A 16,406-nucleotide genomic window follows, 5' to 3' on the forward strand; every position below is an offset into this window, starting at 1 on the left:
GGACCAGTCATGCATCCAAGTGCTTCGGGTATAAACATCATGATAAAACCTCCTCAGAAAACTGCCAATCATTCTACTAATTGTTTATACAACATATAGAGGCACCACCTTCCTCAAGCGCGGACATACAACCCTCCAGAAGACCCACATGCATCCACATTATAAGAAACATACATGTTCATAGCTACATCCCCTCACAATGTCTGGAAAAATCTTTACCCACTTTCTGGTCTCACTTTTCTTTTATCCCCACTCCTCTTTTCTCCACAAACTAAGATCTGGTCATTTCTGGTGGGGACTCAATATGCCAACTTCCCGGACAAGACAGGCGCTCAGAGACCACTGATGGTGATCTGGCACAATATAAATTCTTCATAACATAACAATGTGCTCAATTTTTCGAGGTGGCTCTCCTACTGGTGGGAATGTCTAGGAAGAAGGGCATCAGTGTGCAGGAGATGCATTCCAGGTAAAAGTTCCCTGAAATCTTTAAGCATTCCAAAAAGAGTACTGAAAGCAATGGAAAATTAAGGAAAAGATCGATCCAAGTCAGGATCCAGGAGCTTATCGCACAGACAAAATCAGGTATCTCTTACTCCCTACTAAGCTCCTTTATGGATGGCTTCCTGACACCTTTGCAGTCTACAGAAAACATGACGGGTGAGAAATCTACAATCCGCTCGGAGGTAGCCAGCCATGGTAAAGGAAAAACAGGCTGCATTGGGCAGGGTAGCAGATCTTTTCCAACATCATCGGCCAGATAACCTATTCCTCTCACAATAAGACACCGAAACAAAGAGGCATATGGCCAATCTTGCACAGCAAGTATTCGTCCCACCCAAAGGCTTGCCAGTCCATAATGTCATTTGCAAAGCTAAGCAACAAGCGAACAACATTTTGTTTGACTAGACAATTAGAATAGTTAGGGATATCATGCCTGAATAATCAATATGACAATTAAAATATTAACTATTTTCAATGCATTCCAGCAGCTATCGACATTTGAGTATTCCCATTGACTGAATGTTTTCTGCAACTACTTCATGGTCATATGATGCTCAGAATCAGAAATGGAGAGCAATGCGACCATTCTTGAAATGAGGAATGAGATGGCAGTTGGCATCTTTCAGTATTTTTACTAATTCCTCTACCGGATGGTATTTACAAAACACCACAAGTAGGCGCAAGGGCTCAAGGAACACACAACCAAGTTGTTGATATTGTGTTAAATTGCAAATCATAAGTGTCTAGCAGGTTCCTGGGAATCACACTAGATTTAATTGCCAGCTGACTCCCTGTAAGGATTATGAGGTCTTTACGCCACAAGTCATAATGTAATGCAAGTTGTTAACTGTTCTACACAATTATTGCAAGATATGAAAAAGAATGTCAGAGCACTGGAGCACGAAATTATATTATACATTTTTTTACACAACAGGAATGGTCTGTTTTTTACTTTATTATTTATTTTGTATGCTTTTTATACAGCTTCAGAGCGTTAGGCGATGATGCAAGGGACTTCATCAGCATACAAGGAAAAGCAGGCACTGCAGTGGCAATTGTCATCTGAAAACACTGCACTTTTGATCAAAAACATACAGACCCATTCAAGGAAGAGAGAATGGTGAGCAGGAAGATACTGTACAGTATATTGCGGCGATTTCCCGTATAAGTGAGAGGTTCCCGCTAACACTGCCATTGACAGTTTCCCCAAAATGAGTGTCTCCCAGATCTGACAATTGCTCTTCCAGACACAGTCCTGTTACCTGACATCAAACTTCAGAGCAACATGTGTTGTATTTCCATTGGTTATCTTGGTGAGCATGATGACATTCTCTTTTAGAATTTTGGAGGTGTCATCGCACGCACTAGGGTTGACAGTTGATGTTTCAGATGGCCTGATGTCAGGTAATGCAGTCAAGGTAATTTTATTACTATAATAAATACCACCACTTACACCTTTATCTTGGATCCTTATTCATCATTACATCATTACTACATTTTGTGGAGACGAGCGGTGTGGGGAAGGACCTTGATGAACAGGAACAGGTTGGAAGAAAGGCAACATCAATAAAAGCCGGCGAAAGGCGTTGTCACAAAATGGTTTGCGGCTGCCTCATCAGGTGTCAGGGCTGGTGGAATGCAGTGACTTGAGGCAGACCCAGTGTCACCAAAGGCAGGCTGAGTGTCGAGGGCTGTCAACCCGGTGGGAGGTGACAAAAGATCTGATGTGTCACCCATGAAGAGGCCAACAAAGTAAGTGTGGGCTTGGCAGTGTTTTGCCCACAGGTCCGCTCAGCTAGTTTAGATCCATCTGTCTAGATTGGCGGTGCTGTCAGTGACCATAGAAGGTTGAAACACCTTAAGGGTGAGCGTAGGCAGCTGATTTGAACTAGCCGGGACTCTGATAAAAGCGGACATTAACAGCTGGCTGTTACGCGCCGAGTGGGGTTCGAGGAATGGACCCTCAAGTGTGCATAATCTGTGGACATCTTGGAGTAAGGGATCTGTTACAGTTAGTTTATTTTAGTTTGTTTATTTGTAAAGCGCATCCGAACCCTCAGGTAACTGGGCGCATAATCATGTGTACAGCAGAATTACATATCGTTACACGAGCATCATAGTACAACAGACAGAGCGTACATTAGCCCAGGCTCTGAATGTTTACATACAAGAGTAGAATATACCGAGAAAAGTATGTACAGAGAGTATGCAAAAAGAAAAAAAGTTACAGTGGCTAATGCGGACCGGGTTACAGGTTGGTCCTGAATAGGCTGTAGGTGGAGTAAACATTACTACAGGTGGAGAGCGGCGGCTAGCCAAGTCATGTCGGTGAGAATCTGGCTGTTTAGGCTAGTAGCCATGATTTTACCATGGCTCTGAATGGCCAGAATGCGGCTTCCGATCTAATTGTAGTGGGGAGGGTGTTCCAACATTGTGCTGCAAGCACTGGAAAACTGGAGCTCCCTGCTGTTTTTAGGTTATAATTAGGGATCTTTAGTTGGTGTAGGTAAGGTGTTCTGGTGGGTCTAAAGGGGCAGTGTCTAGAGAATTTGTCAGAAAGGTAACGTGGGGCAGTATGTGATAGGAACTTGTGGGTGATGACCAGTGTTCTTAGCTTAATTCTGTCACGGATCGGGAGCCAGTGGACTTCTTTTCTAACCGTGGATATGTGCGCCTTGCGAGGGAGGTTGAGGGCACATCTTAGTGCATTATTTTGCAGGATCTGGAGTCTGTTCAAGTTTTTATTGGTAGTGCCTAAGTAGAGTGTGTTGCAATAGTCTAATTTAGACAATATCAGCGCTCTAGATAGGGTGAGGCAGCTAGAGGTGGAGAGGAAAGGCCTACAGGCATTGATCAATTTATTGGTGTATGAGGTAGCTGAGATGGTAGAGTTTATTTGTTTCTTTAGTGAAAGGGTAGAATCGAGGTATACACCTAATGTTTTAACCTCTTTGGAGACTTTTATGATGTTCAGATGATCAGTGTTCAGACAGTGATCATCATTACTTGCTGGGTGAGCCTCCTCATCATAATGCTTAATACTGTGAAAGATATTGTATTGAGTGGCTGCAAATTCATCCTTAGTTGAAAGTATGAAGAGCTTGGACCCACCGCCAACATTTTTGACCAACCCAGGAGAGTTTCCTATCCCATGGGAAGACTGGAAGGACTTATTCTAGTTTTATGTTATTGTATCAGGTGGTGAGAGGTTTTCAGACGAACAGAATTTTTCAACCTTGATATACTGTTTGGAGGTGGAAGCGGTCAGGATTATAAATAAGTTGCTTGATGTAGAAGAGGTTGGAGTAGAGGAGATGATGGCAGAAGTGAGACTGGAGGGTTGTATTGGAAGGCCATGAAAACATTTGTGGCACAATTTGGGAAACCGATAAATGTGGTCTAGGAGAGATACACATTTTTCTTGAGGAAACACAATGTGGGTGAATCTATGGACATATGTATTACTGCTGGTTTCATTTCCGTTCACAGGGTGGGAGGATCAATACATCCAGGACCAATTGATGATGCATCCGTTGAATCCCAAGATTTAGGAACAGTTGTGGCAGGCCAAAAATCCACCTTTGCAGGAAGTAATGTCTATCGCGAAGGGAATGGAACTGACCAGCATGTGTTTGAAGGAAGTCAAATCTAAAGTGGCCAAAGACAGCATACAGATGCTAAAGGAAGAAGAGAGTGATAGGAGCTCGAAGGGTGGCAGGGTAGGAGGTGTAGGTGTATATAATAAAGAAAAATAACAGGTGGGGAGCGACAAATGGTGGTGGGCAAACAACATTACAAGAGTTGTGCAAAGGACAGATGTGGTTTCGAAAAACATGCCATGAACCCTAAGGAATGTCCTGCTATGATAGCCAAATACAGAAAGTGTGGACAAATTGGCCATTTTATGTAAAACCAACAAGATGGGTGGCAAGGACAAGAGCATAAAATATGTGTGAGAGGAAACGGTGGAGTGGGCTAACAAAGTAGATCACATTGTTGGTGAGGTTAGTGAGGAGGAAGATGGGGAATATGCACCGCCTGAGGTGGAGATAAGTGTGGCTGGGTGTAGGGTGAAAGCTCTTGCAGATTTGGGTCCATTTATACATTATAGCAAAAGAGAGAAAACCTATGTTGAAAAAACTTGAAGAATACAGAAGCATAACAAAGTACATGCAGTTATCGGTTGTGTGACCAGTGATGTGTGGACTGTGCGGTCCGACAACTGCGCCTAGAGTGAGTGGCCCCTACTTGGAACCTGTGTTGGGTGAACCATGTGGTTCGACAACTGCACATAGACCAAGTGAGCCAAGAAAGAGCCAAGGAAAGCCAATATATAGAAGCTTGTATTTTGCTACAGTTGTCGAAGCACATAGTAAATGAAGGAGCAGAGTAATCTGTGTGAACTATTGAAAGGTCTGGCTGATCAAAGATTGGAACTGATTTTGGTTTTGGAAGTTGAAAGAGCTGAATCCTTGGGGAAAGGAACCCTGAGACCTTTTTTCAAAGCTAGAAGATTTGAACTGGTAGTGCTCCTTTTCCCTTTGAAATCTGGAAATTTTAACTCTTGGGGAAGGAAACGCTGAGACCTAAAATAGAGAAAAGCCTGGATGGCCAAGAAGGTTTGGAACTGGTATTGGTTTTGAAATTGGGACTGGAAGATCTGAATTGGTATTGTCTTGTTTGCAAGCTGATAGTTTTCTATTCTTGGGGAAGGGAGCCTTGAGACTTTGTGAATTGTGTTGAAATCTTGGGGAAGTGAACCCCACAGCCTTTTGGAATTGTACCGAACTTGGGGAATGCGAAGATATGTATTTATTTATTTATTTTGGAACACCATTTCTTTTGCTGCTGACATCCATTGTATATAGTTAGTGTGAGGGCAAGTATAGGTTTTTGACACAGACAGACATTTTGATTAGAACTTACTGACGCAGACTATCCTTAGTTTCTTTAGGTAGGGACATCCCACCTTAGCATAAGGCAAGTTGGGCCTTACTCTGCCCTGGAATTCAAGTAAATAAAGCTATTACTTAGAAAATCTGTTGCCTGTGTCTTACTTCACGATGCCTTTACAGAGGCTGCAAATGGCAGGTTTGACAGTTAAGACGGAGAAGTGCCAATCCAAAGTTCATCAGGTGTCATATTTGGGTCATAGGCTGACTAAAGAGGGTTTGGAGACATGACCGGTGATGACTGCTGCTATTCTTTCTGTAAAGTCACCTGACAATAATGAGTTGAGATCCTTTTTATGGTTTTATGGTTAAAAGAATATTATAAGTTTGTTGACAAATGTGCAGTGAAGAGTGCAGTTTTTCAGGATCTGCTGAAAGGAAAAATAGATTTATGTGGGAAATTGAGGAGGAGAAGGCATTTAAGAAAATAAAGGAGGAAGTAAAGCTCATGCGCCCACCTTATATAGGTTTGATCCTACAGCTGGGACTGTAATAACAGTTGATGTGTCTGCTAAGGATATAGGGGCTATCTTGAGTGAGGTTCAGAGGGGCGGTGAAGTGACTATAGTCTTTGCATCTCATGCTGTAACTGATATTGAAGCGTGGTATTCCACTATAAGGTGCAAGAGATTGGCATGTTATTGGACATACAGATATTTTAGGACGTCTATCTGGGGGATTCCATATTAGATCAAGAGCGATCATAAGCCTTTGATACATTTGTTTTTGACAAGAGAATCGGGTTTAGCAGCCCCGAGAATTGCAAGGTGGTTGGCTGTGCTACAAGAGTGCAACTTGGTGGTGGAATATGTCTCTGGTCCGTGCAATGTAGTGGCGGACTGTTTATCTAGGGAACCTATGGAGGTGAGGAATCAGGAAAGTGATGTATGCGAGGAATGGATAGCGCAGGTAGAGGAAACTGCAAACAATGCCTTTTCAAAGGGCGTTTGGTTGGATTGAGTAAAGAGTGATGAGGATATGAGAAAAGATACAGTAAATAATGAACAGGGATGAAGATGGGGTAGAAGTATGTTTGCCTTATTGCAAAGTGAGGGATGAGTTTTATAGCTTTGAACTGGTTTTGGCAAGGGGTGAGAGGTTAGTACCTCCAACCTTGCGGAGGGAACTTACTAGATGAGCACATAGCGGCCATCTTGGAGGAGTCTTACCAAACACAGTTTAAGAGCCACATTTTGGTGGCCCGGAATGGATGTGATGGTGGATGAAGAGGTAGGGGCATATGTTCCATGTTGCATGAGTGATAAGTTGTTGAAGACACAGAGCATGGAGATGAGTAAGGTGGAAAAGGGTCGATAGATTTCATGGACCCTATGAGTTTGTTGGGTCAAGAAAAGAGGTGTACCATTGTTGTGGTAGATTATGCCATGAGATGGTTTGAGGTACAATTTGTGGACATCATCACCACAAGGTATGAGGAGGACTATTTGGAGAAGTTATTTGCAAGAGAGGTTTATCCAAAAATCATTATTTCAGACAATGATGTTCAACTTGTAACACAAGAAATTAGGAAATATCTGGAGGTCCACGAAATTAAAAACTGTCAGATGGCTCTATATAATCCCAAGGTGATTGGGCTGGTGGAACGGGTAAATGGCATCATTAAAGAGACAATTCAGCTAGCACATCCTAAAGGTATTGAGTGGAGACAGTGGGCTTCATTCCGAGATTGGAGGTAGTCATGGCGCTATTTGCGCCATGACTGCCTCCAATAACGGGTCCGGCACCGGTATGGTTCAATGGGGACTTACCGGTGTAGTCCGACCTTTGCGGTACTGGTAAATCCCCATTGAAAAAGCCATTCCCCATTCCCATTTGAGCCCACATAGGGCTCAATGGGAATGGGGAAGGCGCTAATAACGGCACCGCAAATTGCGGTACCGTTTTTAGCTCTGAAGTCCCTTAACGGGCCCCGTACATAACGCCTGGTCAGACCAGGAGTTAAAGGAGGGATCCACTAAGGGAACTCGTAGTAGGGTGGTAAGGGATTACCGGCACCGGTTCCTTACTGGTGCCCGGTATCCCTTACCGCCCTGCTCGTAATGAGGCCCAGTGTGTCCAAGACATGATGAAAGCATACAGAGATACTCCTATTGTGGTGACTGGGGTTGCAACTTTTGAAAAGATGAGGGGAAGGGAGATGCGGCCTAGGGTATAACTGCATGGTTGGTGGGTAAAGGTGACACAAGGGTTTTAAGAGGTGAGAGTGATGAGCTTCCTATGAAGGTGGGTGATGTAGTGAGAATAAAGAAAGCTTTTGGTGTTTTGAAAGGGTGTTCTCGATACTATGACCCTAATACAGTAGTGAAAGTAGGCGAGAGATATGTGGTGATAAGTGAGTCGGGTTGCTATTCTTAGGAATCTGGATGTATGTCTTCCAACTTCCAAATCATTGGCATGTAAATTCAGAATGTGAGGAAAATGGTATGTCAAGCTATGGTGATGTGGAGTGGTATAGGAACGGATGTGTAGATAGTCGAGGAACAAATACCAGTGATTACCAAAGTCATAATGAGCACTGAAATGTCTCTGTATTTGTATTTGTTTATTTATAACGCGCAGACCATCAGGCCCGGGGGCATCAGGGCGCAATTTGTACAAAGTTACAGAAATGCATATATACAGACATAAAAATTACATTAACAGAAATATTAACAGGGTTTCTATCTACAAATATTACAGTGGTTTCAGTGCCGCTAAGGCTTAGCAGTGGATATCCCATAGGATGTAGGAAAAAATAGTAACGAAGGTCAGAGGGTCAGTGTAAGTAAGACAAGGGTGCTACATGTCTTAAAGCTGGTCGAAGAGCCAAAATTTGGTTATAGACTTGAATGTGTTGAAAGAGTCTTCAGCTCTGATTGTAGCAGGGAGGGAGTTCCATAGCTTAGAGGCTAGGACAGGGAAGCTCGAGCCCCCCGCTTTTTGCAGTTTAAACCAAGGGATCGATAGATAGTGGGACTGGGCAGTTCTTAGTGGTCGGGAGGTCGAGTGGCGCGACAGCCGACTGCAGAGATAGATAGGGGCCTTGTTAGCCAAGCATTTGTGCATAAGGGCAAGTGTTTTTAGTGAGATTCTCTGCTTGACAGGTAGCCACTTTAGGTTGGTTCTATAATCTGAAATGTGGTGGTTGCGGGGGATGTTTAGGGCAGCACGAATGGCATTGTTCTGAGTTGTTTGGAGTTTATTCAGGTTCTCTTGACTGGTGCCTAAGTAAAGAGCACTACAATAATCAATTTTAGCCATAATGAGGGTTCTAGCTAGTGTGACACTGTTAGGGGTGGTGAGGAATGGTCTGAAAGCTGCAATAAGTTTGCAGGTGTATGCAGAAGCAGATCTGACTGCATTTATTTGTCGGGATAAGGATAGGGTGGCGTCAAGGTAAAAACCTAACGTTTTAGTATCTTTAGAGACTCGTATGGTGTTACCGTCTATGGTGAATGACTGATAGGACGGCTCTAGTTTGCTCAGGCGTTGTGCAGTGTCCAGGATCAGGAGTTCCGTCTTGTCATCATTTAGGCATAACTGGTGTTGGGCCATCCAAGCTTGGATGACCAGGTAGACGTCGTTAAGGGCCTTGGTGTCAGCTAGATAATCACCTGTGATGGGAATGAGTATCTGAGTGTCGTCCGCATAGTTAGTGTAGGAGACACCCAGATAGTCAAGCACATCATAGAGAGGTTTTGTGAAAAAGTTATAGAGTGTAGGTGACACACAAGATCCCTGAGGTATGCCGCAGTGAATTGGGGACGGGTCAAGGAAGTCTAGGAGTCTAGGGATTTGAGTGAATCATCAGAGAGTCAGAACTGGGTTGATGAGGGCAGCTTAGAACAGGGTGATGGTGATGCTGGTGATGGTCAAATCAGAGTTCAGGTAAGAAGAAGACCACTGAAGTATGATGATTATGGTCTATAGAGTTGAAGATAACAATATTCTTCTTTGTCAGTCAATTCAGTTATTACATCACTTGTGATTCAATCTAGATATACAGTTGAAGATACCAATGATCTATTGTGTCTATCAGTCCAGTTATTACATCATTTGTGATTCAATCTAGATGTTGAATGTATTTGTTTTCTCTGTTCCATTTTAGTGTGGTTTGTAATGCTAAGTATAAGCAGGAACATATGTTGTACTTCCATTGGTTTCCGAGGCGCGTGCGATGACATTCTTTTGCACCCACTAGCAAGAAAACTAAGCTTGAAGTAACAATGTATGCTGTATCACTATCAAGGAAAGGGTAAAGTCATGAGTTATCATCATTTCTGGTAGAACTATTATGAAATAGTTTGTGTGTAAATTGTTGCATAAAAAACAAAAGAACCACTGGGCGTTTTTAAGATGCATTAGATAATGAGACTGGAGCATGCATAAATCATTGATAAAAATCATATTGCTGCTTCCCTGTCCACATTTGAATTTGTCAGAAAAGCTGACTGAATATTATGCAAATGAGACAAAGCCCTCAGGAAAGAGAGATGTACTCTACCTCACTTACTGAATGGAAACATGGCGACGCACTTTCAGTATGTCTCCTGAACTGTCACACATTCAGGTGATGCTGATCACGTGCTACCATCACATCATAGTGTCTCCATTCTGATATGCGATGAACAGCGACTTCCATGGTTGGTGATGAAGAGCAGCTTTGGTGCTTCCCCGTTAGCCTGATCTCATCTTCAGATTCTATGCAATAATGAGGTGTTAATGAACACCATGGTGGGCTGACCCAGCCGGTACCATCTGGTACCAACCTGATAACCTAAGTTGGCTCAATGGGGGCTTTCGCACATTACAAGCGTGGTCAGGGTGCCGTAGGCCATTAATGTCATTGGCACAACTGCATTACATCTATGGTGGAAAAATAGCTTAAGTGAGTCACACAAGCAATTAACAAAATACAAGATGGCGGTCAGCCTCATCGGAAAGGGAACTCAAGGATAAGTCCTATTTTTAGAGTACAGGTGGCCTGTGCCAGAATACAGTGGTGCAGCAGCAAGCAGGGTCAGGTTAGTCTATGCCATTTTGGAGGGGTCTATTGGAAGGGGATGGGCAAAGGAGGATGTCTGCTAGAGCAGAGGCATGCAGAGAAAAAACTTCACCTACCTTAGATCCCAGACCATTATGAAAAGATACAGCCCGTTTTCTAAGACAGCTTCTTGTCTTTGCCCCATGTGCTTGGTGCTATTGACTATAGACATCTCTCCCGACATTCAAATGTTTCTTCTTTATCTCTCTTTGTTTTTAACATCATATTCTACCTTCAATGTATGAAAAATTCTAATTGCATCTCATCTATTCGGGATGTTAATGGCATTCCCAACATTATAGAAGAGTGCAGTGACATGTCAAAGCCATTTAAACCTGTTACCAATTGTGATACAGAAACTTAAGATAGCAGTTTTGCTTAAGAATGAGAGTGAGGGAGGTCAGCTCACCGAGCCTCCTACCTATTCCACAGCAGCAAAGGTATGTTCTGCAGTTCCTAAGGGCTAGGTACAGAGTGAATGTCAAATACTCGGTAGGGGCAAGAGGTACCCTGGTTAGTTAATTTATCAATAACAGTTTAAAGTGGTTTGAAGCAGTGTGTATGTGCTTTCTAATTGGTTCATGGTGTTCCTGAAGCATTTCAGGAGTTTAGAGAAAGTATGTTCTTTTAGTTTCATTGTTTTTATTTCTTGTTTGTTTGTACACTTGTTTATGTACATATGGAAGCAAAGCTGCAGGCACGAGGAATGGAAATGCAGATAGAGAGATGAAATGCCATGGATAGATTGTTTGACAAGGATTGCTTGTAACGCACATGAATATTAATGAAATCTTGCTGTCATTTTACTGATGAAAACACATTTTTGTAAGTCACCCATTCATTGCATATTATAGCAATTTGTTCAAGTAGGGCCAACAAATGGGGGTTTGCTATGCCAGTAAGCAAAGCATTTGGGGAAAGGATATTACTTGATGGGTGCTTATCATAGTTTGTGGTAGTTTGATAATTTGTTTTTTTTTATACTACATTGTAGTTTGGGATACTAGAACTCATTTATGGCAATTTTGGTAGTTGGTTGTACTACTTTATTACAGTTCATGCTAGTGTGTGGTACTTTGTCATACCACCATCCATGTGAAGATCTGCAGTAGTTTTTGACGATCTGGTGTACTATGTTTTGGTTGTAATGACAATTTGGAGTATTCTGACATGCTACAGCATAGTAGTTTGTAGTTAATTATGGTATCGGTTTGCAGTAATTTGTGTTAAGTAGTAAGACCCTTTTGGATGGAATATCTTTTAATATTAATATCAAATTATCCTCTTACTTAAATCATATTGTTACATACCCTGATGGCACAGAAGATGAGAGGCATATTCTTGATTATGGATTTGGAAGATATTTAGATTTGCTTGTCTGAAAGTTCATGGGGGAAACACATAGGCCAGATGGGTCGATTTTTAAAGAGTTAGGAATCCTTTACTTAAAGAAGATTTAATATCATGGCATCAACGTTTCTAACATTTCTTATGATATTCTACTATTCAAGTTTTGAAATGACATGGATAGATGCCATCTATATTGCATATTTCTCTTGTAGGGTTGTTAAATCGAGTTTAAATAAAAATATTACCTTGAATTGTATTTTTATTTCGATTTCTGCCTGTTTGTGTCACAATCAAATATTTGGGTGATATATAATGGTTCATTGGTGAATTTTTCTAGGGAGACTAAAAACCAATAATGTTCAGTGTACTCTGTGTGCCGTTTTAAGTTGAAATTAGTTATTGTATGGACACTACGTGCCCACATCATTGCATCAAGTCTTTCAGTATTTCATTGATCTTCATTTGAGTAGCTGTAATTTCCATCTGCTCTCTTTAGTCATACAGAGGTCCAATGTTTGTCCTTGGATGGCAGGAGAACCGTTATCGTTGGAAGGGCCTGTCCCTCAGTGGGAATCTGGGGCAGATCCTCACAAGATTATTCAGAGCTGTGATGTAGGACTGAGTAAGTTATTTAGGGGAAATATGAATTACCCACATTTTTGGTTGATGATGTTTTTTTTTATCCTAAAACATATGACCGTCCCTGGCCTTCAATTAGACATAGAAAAGATACCGTCTCTAGGTGTGATCCGGAAGGGCTAAATGAATGAACAGGCTCCACAGCACTGCTGCAGGATGAACAGGTACCTAGAGTATGTATTTACTTTGATGGCCTCCTATAGCCATTTTAGACATATGAAAAGAATGTCTACCATGGGTTAAGAAGGTTTGAAAAGAAATCATGATTCACTGCCATGGAGGGACCTAACAGGCCCCACCGGTAGTGCGGCATGTTCACTTTTGGATCGGTTGACTTTTTATTATCCCAAAACTAAACATCGAAAGAACAGGATGTCTAGTATGTATCACTGATAGCAGACAGGTATATACCAGGCATCCAATGCCCACCACAATTTTATGGTGTGATTTAGGAGTCCAAGAGACCAGCAAATATTCTCAGAGCACTCTCATTTATGAGGGCTGGGGCTAGAGTGCGGGATTGTGACCAGTGATCATTCAGTGATGACTACTAAAGTGAAAAAAGATGGGACCTGCTATATCCCAGCTTATATTTTGGTGATGCCATGATGAAAGAAATATTGCCTTTTCTTTGGCAAAAAGAAATGCTTGATTACGCTTTTTTTTAAAGGGAAATTTCAATGGCAATGTGGTAGCATGAAATCCTTGGGGAACATAGCATATCCATATATTTTCAAATTTTGCACAGCCTAATCAATCTATTGTGGGTAGCAGTAGAAAACACAGAAAAGTGGTGTTTTCAGTTTTTTTCAAGAAGTGTACCAAAGGATGACTTGTCTCTCTCACAGTTCACGTTGTTGGTTATGATGGTCACAGATGTATGTTGCCCTGTGTATGGATATATCTGACAAATATGCATTGCTCTCTATGTTTTTAATCCACCTGGGTTCTCAAACAGAATTGGCACAGGCATGTGATTTTAAAGCAAACAATCTGCTCGTGGGCCCCTGTCTTGCATGACTTTCTTCTGAAGACTGAAGAGCTAACATTGTAAAGTAGTTTATTTTCAGACTTTGTCAACCTAAGGCCAGGACACTGAGAATCTTCTTCAGTAGGTGCCTAAACTATGGTTTGGGGAGTTTCCAAGGACCACATTAAATGTAGTGTCCCCCTGCAGAATGTGGTGAGCTGAAACATGAGTTACCTAAAACGGAAATGTACAATCACAAATGTCTCTCTTCCCCAAGGTGTAAAAAACAGAAATAAAACTCACAGTTAACAGTGGAGTTACCAGCTAATAATTAGTGATTTTATTCTGGGATGTGTAAGCAGATGTTAGAAATGACATTCAACCACTAACATTGATCAAAACTTTAAAAAATACAAATACCATATTATAGGGGTAGTGGGTATTGTTTGTTCAAGGTCCATTTGAAAATATTAGTTCAATAGCGCCGGCCAACCATGATATAATTTCATTTTATAGCGGCAGACATTCTGCCCCAGAGAGCTGCTTAGAAATGATGATGAAAAACAAGGTTATTTAATGACAATGGGCATGTAAAACTGTTAAACCATTTTAAATTACTTAAATACAACTTCAAGGGGTGGCTGGTATTCTCCTCAGCACCCATAAAGTCAGTTATTGGTTGTCTTCAAATGAACGAAAACAGCTCCAAAAGATATTTTGTCAGCTTTGGAGGTCCAATGCTATTACCAGTCTTCAAATGCCCACCATAACATGCAGCCATCCTTCTCATGATTAGAACCAGCACTGCCAGCTTTACACAATGATTAAGAGTATATTATTAGTCTCCAGCTGTCCAAAAACAGGAATGGTACGTTTTCACATATTCAACAACAATATTACTAGCTAAAAGTAGCAAGCAGTATTGCTAGACCAATGTGCATTTCATCAATAGTCAATGCTTCAAATGTCCAGTAAGTGCATTGCCACCTAAACATGCCTCGTAACAATCCACATTTTTCTAACGCTCTCTAACTAATATTACCAGCTTCATGAGTCTAGTAACATACTACCAGGTAAATGTCCAGGCACTGCATCAGCAGTTTTAATATGCATAGCAACTGCCTTACATACTTTAAACTGCTAGCAAAAAGTACTGTCACTTTCAAATGTCTAGTTAAATGACCAGTATGACCAGTTCCACATGTCCACTAATAAGTATGGCTAGTTTTCCCATACACATCAACAGGCCTCAAACATTCTCTTTCACAATCTCGCAACTATGTCTACATCTTGTACAGATATATTGCCAGGCATACCATTTTAGGGTATCACATAGATGCTCTCACAAAAACTCTCCTGCTGTGACAAATAAACTATCCTTCATCCACTTTCATGCACTCAAACACAGTGGGCCTCATTACGAGTTTGGAGGTAGCCATGCCCTTAATAAAGGGCATGGCTACCCCCAAACTCAGGTCTGGGTCCCGCAAAAGGGGACTTACCGGACCATTCCGACCTTGGAGGGCCCAGTAATTCCCATTCGCGGGACCCGGTACGTCCCCATTCCCATTTGAGCCTCATAGGGCTCAATGCGGTACCATTAATAACGGTACCGCTGCTACCATCCTAGTGTGCTCACAGGTGCCGCTCTGCACGCCTGGTCTGATCAGGCGTCCAGAGCGGCACCCGCAAGCAAATTCGGAATGTTGTGGCGAGGTAACAACGGCGCCGGTAGCACTATCGGCGCCGTTGTTGCCTTACCGCAACACTCCTAAAGAGGCCCAGTGTCTCAAACACACATACACACACAAACACACACACGAAGGTGTGCATATGCACATGCACACACAGCACACACACTGCCTCTCACACACCGTCACCCACATCATGCCACACACTCGCAAACACTGTCTCTCACAAACCAATTGTCTGGGGCTGTCATCCACACACACATATTGTCACATGCACTGACATACACTAACACACACTGTCTGATAGAAACACTGTCATAGACCTACGTCAGACTTCATTTCAGATAGGGGCTCACGCTTCCTGGGCCTGCACAAATGCAGATTCTGACCTTTGAGGCAGACGGGGTCACTCAGTCTCTGACAGTAGCTGATCATTCAAAAACGAAACCACTGCACCACACTAATGTATGTTACTGAATCCCTGATTCCTAAAACCTCCCTAGTTCTGTTGTAAGATTCATCTCAAACTCTTGCTATCAAAGCTAAGAAAGCATATTTGAAGGCGCTGCAATGGCTCCTTGTCAAGAAGAGATACCAGTTTAAGATGCCGGTTCTGTTTCACCAAGCAGTTCACAACAAGCAACCCAAATAAATGACACACATATTGCTTCCACTGAAGACTTAACTAACGTTATGAATCTGATCGACACGCCATTTTATAAATCTCTACCATTGATGATGGAAGATTTTCAGTTTGTGGGTGACCCTCTGGAATGCATTGGCCCAACATCTCAAAAGCATTAAGGACATTAGAAAGCAGTTCAAATATGTTCTTCTTAGGATGTTGATCAATTTGTTCAGCTATTGTTTTATTTGTGATGTGGCCTTTTCAATCCAATAGGGAGAGAAAACATTACTGGCACACAGTCGTATTATGGCCTTATAATTTATTCATTGGATATTTATAATGTACCTATACACAATGTGCCTCATTAGGACCCTTGCGGTGACGGTATGAATGCTACGGTAAGGCACCGGCACCGTTCATACCGTCCCGCCGCATTACGAGTTCTGCTCGTGGCTTCAAGACAGCCGGCCGCGAGCATAACTCGTAATGCCGCCAGCACCGTTATCAATGGTGCCGGCGCATCCATGCTCCCCACTCCCATTCTGCCCGATGGGGCAGAATAGGGATCGGGAGCCCAGCAATACCACCTCCCGTGAATGGGCAATTACCGGCCCATTCATCTCGTAAT

General features: G+C 42.2%; 1 protein-coding gene across 1 annotated transcript in view; it reads right to left on the bottom strand.

The window, feature by feature from the left end:
- Positions 1 to 16,406, bottom strand: part of LOC138491761 (NACHT, LRR and PYD domains-containing protein 1a allele 5-like) — a 421,673-nt gene that overhangs the window by 141,816 nt on the left and 263,451 nt on the right. The gene's annotated exons all lie outside the window — the stretch shown is intronic.

The sequence above is a fragment of the Ambystoma mexicanum genome, chromosome 10 (assembly GCF_040938575.1).
Source record: "Ambystoma mexicanum isolate Mex_15411 chromosome 10, UKY_AmexF1_1, whole genome shotgun sequence".
NCBI classification, from domain to species: Eukaryota; Metazoa; Chordata; class Amphibia; order Caudata; family Ambystomatidae; genus Ambystoma; species Ambystoma mexicanum.